Genomic DNA, 10,476 nt, shown 5'->3' on the forward strand with positions numbered 1-10,476 from the left:
CTCTATCCATTAATCTGTTCCTTTCTGTGTTCTAAACATAATTCCTATATCACCTTTCCAGTCCTCATTTGTCTTGTCAGCCAGATTAAATATCATTCTGGTTGCTGCCTTTTTTGTATTCCCCGTTTTCCTATATTTTTCTTTTCTCATGTGACAATATCGCTGTTGCATAGGCCAGTCCGGACCGGTTCAGATTTTAATTTATTCGCCATATCCTCATCCGTGTCATGAAGTCCCAACCTAATGTTTAATACAATTTATGTCTCTCCCGTTATTCTAAATATACCAAGGACTTTGTAGCCGCAATCGAAGGCATACACTCCCACCCATTTCCTCCCCACAATACTCCACTCCCATTTACCACCCCTTCCTCTTTTCTGGGCTCCTCCTGGATGACGGGTCATCCATGCATCTTGCTCACTGCCCTAGGTCAGAAGTAATGCAGCAAGACACAGTACACTCGCAGCAAAGCAGCTTCATTTAATCAGCGAACCCCACTCTCCGTCTCCTCATGCAGAAAAAAAGAGAGAGAACACGGGGATAAATCCCATTGGGCTGCGTCAAAATATCATTCACACATACTCCCTAACCCCCCCCCCACTCCCTTCCATGCATCACAGCATCATCTATACACAACTATTCTCCATTCAACCCTATCTTCTGTCTTCTCCCTTACTCAACAGATGTATTCCCCTTTTTCCCAATGCCCCTTTTACCCCATCCATCCATCTCATCCTTGGTCGCCCCCTCATGTTCACTCCTTCCACCTCTGCCTTCCACACTTCATTTAATAATCTTTCTTCATTCATTCTTTCCATGTGTCCAAACCTTTCCAATACTCTTTCATCAATCCTATTTCCCAACTCCCTTTTCAGCCCCGCTTTTTCACTCTACCCAGCCTAGTAACCCTTACCATACTTCTCAGGCATTTCATCTCAAACACATTTAAACTCTTCCTCTCTTATGGTCCATGTTCTATCCCATACAGTGCTCCTAATTTATACATTTTCCCCGCGACGGATCCTCTCAACTTTAAAAATTTCATAAAAATATCCTTGTTTGCTTTTTGTGGTTATTTCGTAGCCCATGACAGTCTATTTTTATTTTGGCCTATTTTAGATATTTCATGTTTCTTCGTAGTGAGTTTCATTCATAAACCTTACCTCATTCCATAGTTTGGGATCATTACCAATGAAGTTTATATAGTTAAAATATACCATTCACCATATCGTACTGGCAGTTTCTACTCTGTTCTCAACCATACTATTGTTTCGTTTGGCACATCTTTCTCTATCCAGACTTTTGCTTTTGGCCCAACTGCCTTTCATGAATCCAGATTTCAGCGTTTCATTACTTCTGCCTCATGCAACTCCTAGAGAATTTATCACATGGAGTGAGTGAAAGGCAGCGCCGACCGTTGAGAGTTCGTTTGAGTAAAAACAACTTCGGTTGCAATATTCTATTTTCAAATCTCCAAGTATCTAATTATCTTTCCGTCATATATAGCAAAGCTGAATGATATAATAAGAGATTGTAAACCAATACGAATGTTAGACATATTGTTGATTCTTTTTAGAAAAGTCTAGATTTCTCAAAGTGAAGTCATATTGTTGTTATTCTAATGAGGGTTGGAGGTAGGATGTGGGAGGATAAATAAACTCAGTGTGATAATCCCTTATGTACCCAATCATTCTTTTTTTTTTATATACCAAAGGTCTCACCATTCTTTTTCTTACAATGAACCGGTGTAAACGGGTTCATCACAGTCGAACGATAACATGTTTAATGCACATATCTTTACCCGGATATGAGGAAGACACATAGGCATGCAAATGTACTGGCTACACTGACCTCCCATGACTCCCTAACATCCTGGTTCCTCCTGAACCCCCCCCCCCCCCCCGAGGACCAAGGCTTCCAGTTTGACAATCACTTCAACTCTTGACCACCATGATTCTTGTAGAATATATATATATATATATATATATATATATATATATATATATATATATATATATATATATATATATATATGTGTGTGTGTATTTACCTAGTTGTATTTACCTAGTTGTATTTTACGGGAAGGGGAGCTATGCTCGTGGGGTCCCGTCTTCATATCTCATTTTATCTAAACTATTTTTAAATTCATGTATTGATTTTGCACACACCACTTTCTCATCTAACTTGTTCCAACTGTCTATTGCTCTGTGAGGAAAGCTGTTCTTTTTAAAATCTCTTCTATAGCTGCCTTTTTTTATTTTCTTTCCGTGTCCTCTTGTATTTCTGTCATCCCATTTTATCAGATTCTCTCTATCAGTAATTTCTATGCCTTTCATGATTCTGTAAATAGCTATCAAATCTCCTCTCTCTCTTCTTTGCTCTAGTGTCTGTAGTTTAAGTTTTTGTAGTCTCTCTTCATATGATAGTTTTGAGAGTGTTGGTGCCAGTTTTGTAATTGCTCTTTGTATTCTTTCAAGTTTTTTTATACATTTTTTTGTACTTGGTGACCATATCGTTGCTGCATATTCCAATCTTGGTCTTATCAGGGTGATTAGGATTTTCCTCACCATTTCTTCATCCAGGTATGTAAATGCTACTTTGATTGTTCTTATTAAATTATAAGTTTCTCCAAAAATCTTATTTATATGTTTCTCAGGTGACATATTATTCATAACAATGACTCCCAGGTCCTTCTCATTTTCTACTTTTTTTATTCCTTCTTCTCCCAAATTATATGATCCTGTTATTCTGTTTTTGCTTTTTCCAAATTCCATTATACTACACTTTTTTGTATTGAACTCCATCTCCCACTTCCTACTCCATTCTTGTACTTTATTTAGATCTCTCTGTAGTGATTCACAATCTTCTTCAGTTTTCACTCTTTTCAGTAATTTTGCATCATCTGCAAAGAAGCTCATATAGCTTTCAATTCCTTCATCCATATCATTAATATATATAGCAAACATTATTGGGGCCAGAACTGTTCCCTGCGGGACACCGCTTATTACTTCATTCCATTTTGAGTGCTGATCTCTTATCACTACTCTCATTTTTCTTTCTTGCAAAAAGTCTTCCATCCAATTTAGCAATTTACCTTGTATTCCTCCTTCATATTCTAATTTCTTAAGCAACTTCTTATGTGGTACTTTGTCAAAAGCTTTTTTTAGGTCTAGAAATGCACAATCAGCCCATCCATCTCTTTCTTGTATTATATCTATTAGCCTTGAATAGAAACATATTAAATTGGTGACGCATGATCGTCCTTGTCTGAATCCAAATTGCCTTGGATTTAGTACGTTGTTTTTTTCCAAGTATTTTACCCATCTACTTTTGATAATTCTTTCACATATTTTTGCTATTGTACTTGTTAGAGAGACTGGTCTATAGTTGGTAGGTTCTTCTTTATTTCCCCTGTAGTGGTTTGGTTCGAACAAGCCAGGGAAAATGAAATTCACTTTGGTCTCTTATTCTAATCTCTTTGGTAAAACCACAAGTAATAGCCACTGGTTAGTGGATCTGATCAGTCGTAGCTGGACGGTGAGCCTAACGTCAGAGGCGGTGGCGGCTGATGACGGAGAGGCTCGATGGAACTGCTACAAGACTGGACGAGATGTTGTTGCTGCTGCCGTGGCTATTACCATTCTGTCCTGACTAGCCGCCGCTGCCCTATTTAAGGGTCGCTCGCGGCTCAGCGTAGTTGGCAAGAGAGGTCGCTAGCCGCTCGAGAACCATTTGCTGGCTCCTGATTGGCTAGCTCATATTCACCTCTTGCCAACTATGGGAAGTGTGTGACCGCCTGTGGCTGCGTCACTACACCACTCCCCCCTCTCTTCGAGAGCGGGCGTCGAGGGAGATAGGGAGCGACGCGCGCGACGTGGTTGAATCGGTGTGGCCTTCGTATCACTCGCCCAAAACGTGTGGTCATTCCATCAGGGGGCATGTCTGGCGAGGAGGGCCTTGATGGAGGGGGGCTCGAATGCAGGGTGGTGTGGTCGAAGTCAGATGCCTGGCGAGGTGGGGTCGGTTGAGTATGGAGCTGTGGAGACATAAGGTTGGGTGAGAATTGTTGCATTGCATGGTAGAGTGGGGGCGTAGGGTGGGGAGGATCTTGCGGGGTGCCGGGAACAGTTGTAGAAGGATGTGGTTGCGGGGTGGGAGAAGGAGAAGGGTTCGCTGTCGTGTGCGTGTGATCTGTGTATGGTGAAGAGTCAGGGGCAGGAGGGGAGTGTTGGTTTGGAAGGGAGAGTGTTTCGGGGGGTGAGGAATGACTTGGTTCGGTGGTGAGGATGGGGTTAGGACCATGTTGTAAGATGTATTGTAGTGGCCCTGGAGGGGAGTGTTGGTTTGGAAGGGAGAGTGTTTCGGGGGGTGAGGAATGACTTGGTTCGGTGGTGAGGATGGGGTTAGGACCATGCTGTAAGAGGTATTGTAGTGGCCCTGGAGGTTTGGTAGGGGGATTGATGGGGAGATGGGCCGGCTTGAGCCTGTCGATGGAGACGCTATCCGGTTTGGCACCTCGGTTGATCACGAAGTACTTTGGTGATCTGCTGATGACTCGGAAGGGGCCGTCGTATGGGCGCTGAAGAGGAGCTCGTGTGGAGTCTTTCCTGACGAAGACGTGGTCACTTGTAGACAGGGCCGGGGGAAGGTGCTCCGGCTGTGGTTGTGGTGGACGAGGGGGTGTTGGACGGGTGTTGGCGAATGTGTCCTTGATGAGTTGGAGGAGGGCGTGACGATCCGGATCGCCGACGGCAGGCGTGGCAATTTCCCCAGGGAGGCGAAGGTTCTCAGCGTAAAGTAGCTGCGATGGGGAAATGTCATTGTCGACCTTAGGTGTGACGCGGATCGTGAGAAGCACCAGGGGAAGGGCGTCGACCCAGTCGCATGAGGGTTGTGCCTTCAGCGACTCCTTCAGTTGGCGGTGGAACCGTTCCACGAGTCCATTGGCTTGGGGGTGGTAAGCGGTGGTCCGGTTACGTTTGGTGCCAAGGAACTTGAGGAGGCTGGACCATAGGTCAGATTCGAACTGGGAGCCCCTATCGGTGACAATGATGTGAGGTGCGCCGAATCTGGATACCCATCCAGAGAGGAAAGCACGGGCGGTCGTCTCGGCGGATATATCCGGAAGGGGGATCGCTTCTGGCCACCTGGTGTACCTGTCGATACACGTAAGGAGGTAACGCATGCCGCGAGAAGGCGGAAGGGGGCCCACAATGTCCACATGAACTGACTGGAAACGTGCCGTTGGTGCAGGAAAACGCTGGAGTGGTGCGTGGACGTGGCGCGTAACCTTGGCCGTCTGGCAGGGGAGGCAGGTCCGGGTCCATTGTCTGACATCCTTGTTGATGCCTGGCCAGACGACTCGATCCGTGATGAGGCGTTGTGTCGCGCGGATGCCCGGATGACTGTGGTCATGGAAGGAGGAGAAGACGTCCTTACGGTGACAGGCGGGGATGTACGGACGGGGTTTGCCTGTGGAGATGTCACACCACAATGGTACGGGGTTGTTGGGAAGCTGTCTTAGCTGTAGGGACGAGGTGTCGTGCATACGTAGGAGGCGGAGTTCACCGTCGTTGTTCTGAGATGCGGCGATGCGTGTGTAGTCTATGTTGTGGTTAGGGAGGATGCTGGAGGTGATTCTAGACAAGGCATCGGCTACCTGGTTATCCTCTCCCTTGATGTATTCAATGCGAGTATCAAATTGGGAGAGGAAGGACAGCTGCCGGGAGACTCTTGGGGAGTGATGGTCGGAGACTCTGTCTAGGGCATGGGCGAGTGGCTTGTGGTCTGTAAGGATAACGAAAGGCCGGCCTTCCAGGAAGTAAAGGAAGTGCTTGACAGCCGAGACTATGGCTAGCAGTTCCCTGTCAAAGGCGCTGTAGCGAATTTGAGGAGGGTCCAGACGTTTGGAGAAAAAGGCGATAGGCTGGAGCTGGCCGTTGATCTTCTGTTGGAGGACGGCGCCAATTGCTGTGGAGGAGGCATCAGTGGTAAGGAATGTGGGTGCGTGAGCTACTGGGTAGGACAAGCGGGCGGCTTCAGCGATTGCCGCCTTGGCTTGTTCGAATGCCTGGGTCGCTTCGGAAGACCATCTCACAGGTTTGACCGACCGCTTGGAATGGTTCTTGGTGAGGTCGTTCAAGGGAGCGAGTTTTGCAGCTGCGTTGGGGATGAATCTGTGGTAATAATTGACGATTCCTAGGAATCGTCGGAGCATCTTGATGGTTGTTGGCTGTGGGAAATCTTGGATTGTGTCTACTTTCTGAGGGAGAGGATACAGACCTGCTGTTGAGATGCGGTGTCCGAGGAAGTCGAGAGATGAAACTCCGAGGAGACACTTGGACGGATGTACCCGGAGGCCATAATCTTGGAGGCGGCGGAAGAGGAGGCGGAGGTGTTGGCGGTGTTGGTCGTGGGTATCGGAGGCTACGAGGATGTCGTCGATGTAAACGGTGATGAAGTCGAAGTCTCTGAGGGCATGGTCTATGAACCTCTGGAACGTCTGGGCGGCATTCCGGAGGCCAAAGGCCATCATCTTCCACTCGAAGAGGCCGAACGGAGTGGCTATGGCTGTCTTCTGGACGTCTTCCGGCGCTACAGGGATTTGATGAAACGCCCTGACCAGGTCAATTTTGGAGAAGACCTGCTTCCCGTGAAGCTTGAAGTGGAAGTCTTGAGCGTGAGGGATGGGGTAGCGGTCGGGCTTCGTGATGCGGTTAAGTTGACGGTAGTCACCGCAAGCCCGCCATTGGTTGGGCGGTGGGGGTGGCTTGGGAACCATGTGGAGTGGTGATGCCCAAGCACTCTCCGATGGTTGGATGATGTCCTGGTCTAGGAGTTCTTGGAACTCCTGTTTGGCAGCGGCCAACTTCTCTGGGGAAAGTCGTCGAGGCTTGCTGTGTACTGGCGGTCCAGATGTCTGGATGTGGTGCATGATGTTGTGAGGGGTGGTGGTGGTGTTGGTCTTGTCTGGCGATATTAGCTGGGGAAACTCCTGCAGGATGCGTACATAATCGCCAGCGGACTGGAGGGACGATATCTGGTGGGATTTGGCGTTAGTGGTGGTTCCCGGTATGCTTGTCGTGCCGTGGTACAAGCAGTTATCCTTGGCGTTTACTACCATATTGTAATGCTGGAGGAAGTCGTAGCCAAGAATGGGGTGCTGGACCGCTGCTATGACGAATGTCCAAGGGAACTTGACATCGTGGAGGTCCAGGACGCTGTGGTGGCTGCCGTACGTTGCAATGGGCGTACCGTTGGCTGCAAGCAGGTCGTAGGATGGCCACCGTGTACCGTGGTTGGGTTCTTCCGTCGGGGGTATGATGCTGACGGCTGAGCCCGTGTCTACCAGGAAAGAGAGGCCAGAGTGGCGATCACGCACTGAGAGGAGGGTGTGAGTATGGTTAGCGGGGGTAGGAGTGCTTACCGACCCCCGCGTTTGGCGTTTCCCTGCGACCAGCTGCATGGTTGTGTGCATCTGAGCGCCTTGGCTCCGAAGCGGGTATGGTACCAACAGGAGGCAGTATCCTGTCGTGGAGCGGGGCTAGGTGGTGGTTGAGGGGGGGTTCCCTTCTCGGCAAGCAACTGGTTGAGCAAGGTCTTCATGTCGGCGACTTCCTGCCGTAGTTGCTGCATACTTTGGTCACTGGCACTATATGACATGGGAATGTTTTCACTCACAGCACTATGGTCGGTAACACCTGGGTTGTCACTACACTTTGCACGAACACTATGCACTGGTTTGTGTACCGAGGTATGTCGCTGGAACAACCTATCTGCTATTTCGCAGTATTGTTCGTCGTCCTTATCGCCGGCTAAAGCTTCCAGGTGTAAGTGGAGGGCGTCCGGCATCTTGGAGAGGTGAATGGAGCGGAGGAGTTCCTTGGGCAATGCCACCTTTGCACGGGTGTTGAGGTTGGCCATACGGGTGTATAGCTGTGAGGGGATGGTGTCGCCGAGTTCGCTGTGCTGGATATCTCGGTAGAGCTGGTCGTCAGGCCTGGCGCATAGCTTCCGTAAGGCAGTCTTGAGGGCGGCACACTTGCCTTCTTCCGGAGGAGAAGAGACGGCGTTACGGACAAGGGAGATGACGTCCGTTGGTAGAGCGGCGATGTACGCGCCGAAGGCTTGGTGGTCTGGAACGTCACCTTGAGTGGCTAAATAGGCTTCTGTGTGAAGTAGCCAGCTCTCCAAGTCACGGGAGAAACTGGGAAGTTTCACTTGTGAATTTTCCATAATCCTGGTTGTCTTTCACCGGGGTCACCAATTTGTAGTGGTTTGGTTCGAACAAGCCAGGGAAAATGAAATTCACTTTGGTCTCTTATTCTAATCTCTTTGGTAAAACCACAAGTAATAGCCACTGGTTAGTGGATCTGATCAGTCGTAGCTGGACGGTGAGCCTAACGTCAGAGGCGGTGGCGGCTGATGACGGAGAGGCTCGATGGAACTGCTACAAGACTGGACGAGATGTTGTTGCTGCTGCCGTGGCTATTACCATTCTGTCCTGACTAGCCGCCGCTGCCCTATTTAAGGGTCGCTCGCGGCTCAGCGTAGTTGGCAAGAGAGGTCGCTAGCCGCTCGAGAACCATTTGCTGGCTCCTGATTGGCTAGCTCATATTCACCTCTTGCCAACTATAGGAAGTGTGTGACCGCCTGTGGCTGCGTCACTACACCTCCTTTATATATAGGTACTATATTTGCTTTTTTCCAATCTTCTGGAACTTTTCCTTCTTTTAAGGAACTGCTTATTATGCTATGTATTTTGTCTGCCAGTTCATTCCTGCATTCTTTCAGAATCCAGTTTGCTATTTCATCTGGCCCATGCGATTTTCTGACATCAAAATTACCCAAGTGTGTCAATATTTCATTCTTTGTTACTTCTATTTCTTCCATAGGGGGGACTTTTTCCTTCCACTCAATCTCTTCAGGTTGTATATTTTCCCTTGTAAACACTGATTTAAAATGTTTGTTCATAATTTCTGCCATTTCCATTTCCTCAGTGTATTCAACTCCTCCTTGTCTTAATTTCTCTAAGTCTTGTTTGTTTTTCAGTTTATTGTTTACAAATCTGTAGAATAGTTTTGGTTGATCTTTACACTTTTCTATAACATCTTTTTCATATTTTCTTTTTTCCTCTCTGCACTTTTGTACATATTCATTTCTATAACCAGTATATATTTTCCATTTTTCAGGTCTTCTGTCTTTTTTTCCATCTGTTCCAGGCTTTGTCTCTTTTGTCCTTTAACTCCCTACAACTTTTGTTGTACCAGCATTTTACATATTCTTTTTCTTGTTTTTGTCTTGGGACATACTTTTCCACTCCTTTTTTGTAAATTTTTGTCAAAATATTCCATTTCTCTTCCACTGTTGTTTCTTCTTTGTATATTTCTTCCCAGTTTTCTTGTTGGAAGAATTCTCTTATTTTATCAAAGTTTGTTTTTTCATACATCATTCTTCCTTTTCTATATTGTTCATTTCTTTTCATATATTTTTCTTCATTAAGTTCCAGTTCAATCAATATGTGGTCACTTTTACCTATTGGTGTTTTATATTCAATCTTGTCCACTATTCTAGGTTCAGATGTAATTATTAAGTCTAGCCTCGATGGTTCTTCTTCATTTCTATACCTAGTGTTCTCTTGTATCCATTGTGTCATTGAATGGTCAGTAATCATCTCAAGTAGAGCATTTCCCCATGAGTCATCACCACTCTTTACTGTCATTTCTTCCCAGCAGATTTCTTTGCAATTAAAGTCGCCCATCATAACTATTCTTCCTCCGTCTTCCATTATTTTAGTTAATGCTATCTTTGTGTCCTTTAACATACTTTTATGTTCACTCTCCTCCCATGAGGCTGTTTTCGGAGGCACATAATTGATCACAAATTTTCTGCTCTTCCTATCTCGGTCTTCCACTTCTATCATAATCATCTCTACTGTATTCTTTCCATATATGACACCTTTCACGTTTATATCCTTCTTAGTCAGGAACATAACTCCACCCCCTTGTTTTTTCTCTCTGTTTCTAATCCAATAATTGTATGTATCATGTCCTACACTGTTGGGTGGTAGTGGGCCTTTTAATTTTGTTTCTACAATTCCCATTATGTCCGGTTCTTTTTCTTTCAAATAATCATTCAGTTCATTCAATCCTGTTATCAATCCATCTATATTTGTGTAAGACACTCTTAGTTTTCTGCCACTTCCATTGTATTCTCTGTTTCCCTTATGTTTTTCTTTAGTATGTCGAACTGCTTTATTTTCATGTTCACTACTCTCCAATAGAATCTCTCTTTCTCTGACTCCGTTCTTTCCTCGTTTTTTGCCTTAGCTTCAATTCTTTTCTGCTTTTCTGCCTCTCTTTCCTCCTTATTCATTTCTCTTTTTATCCATACCTTTTTATATTGATCATTTGTTGCTAGTTTCCCTGTCTTGGATAGAATTTTCTCTGCTGTTGTTTGTGACCTGAATTTAATCTT

The sequence above is a fragment of the Oratosquilla oratoria genome, chromosome 4 (genome assembly GCF_046742065.1).
Source record: "Oratosquilla oratoria isolate Oo_2021 chromosome 4, ASM4674206v1, whole genome shotgun sequence".
NCBI classification, from domain to species: Eukaryota; Metazoa; Arthropoda; class Malacostraca; order Stomatopoda; family Squillidae; genus Oratosquilla; species Oratosquilla oratoria.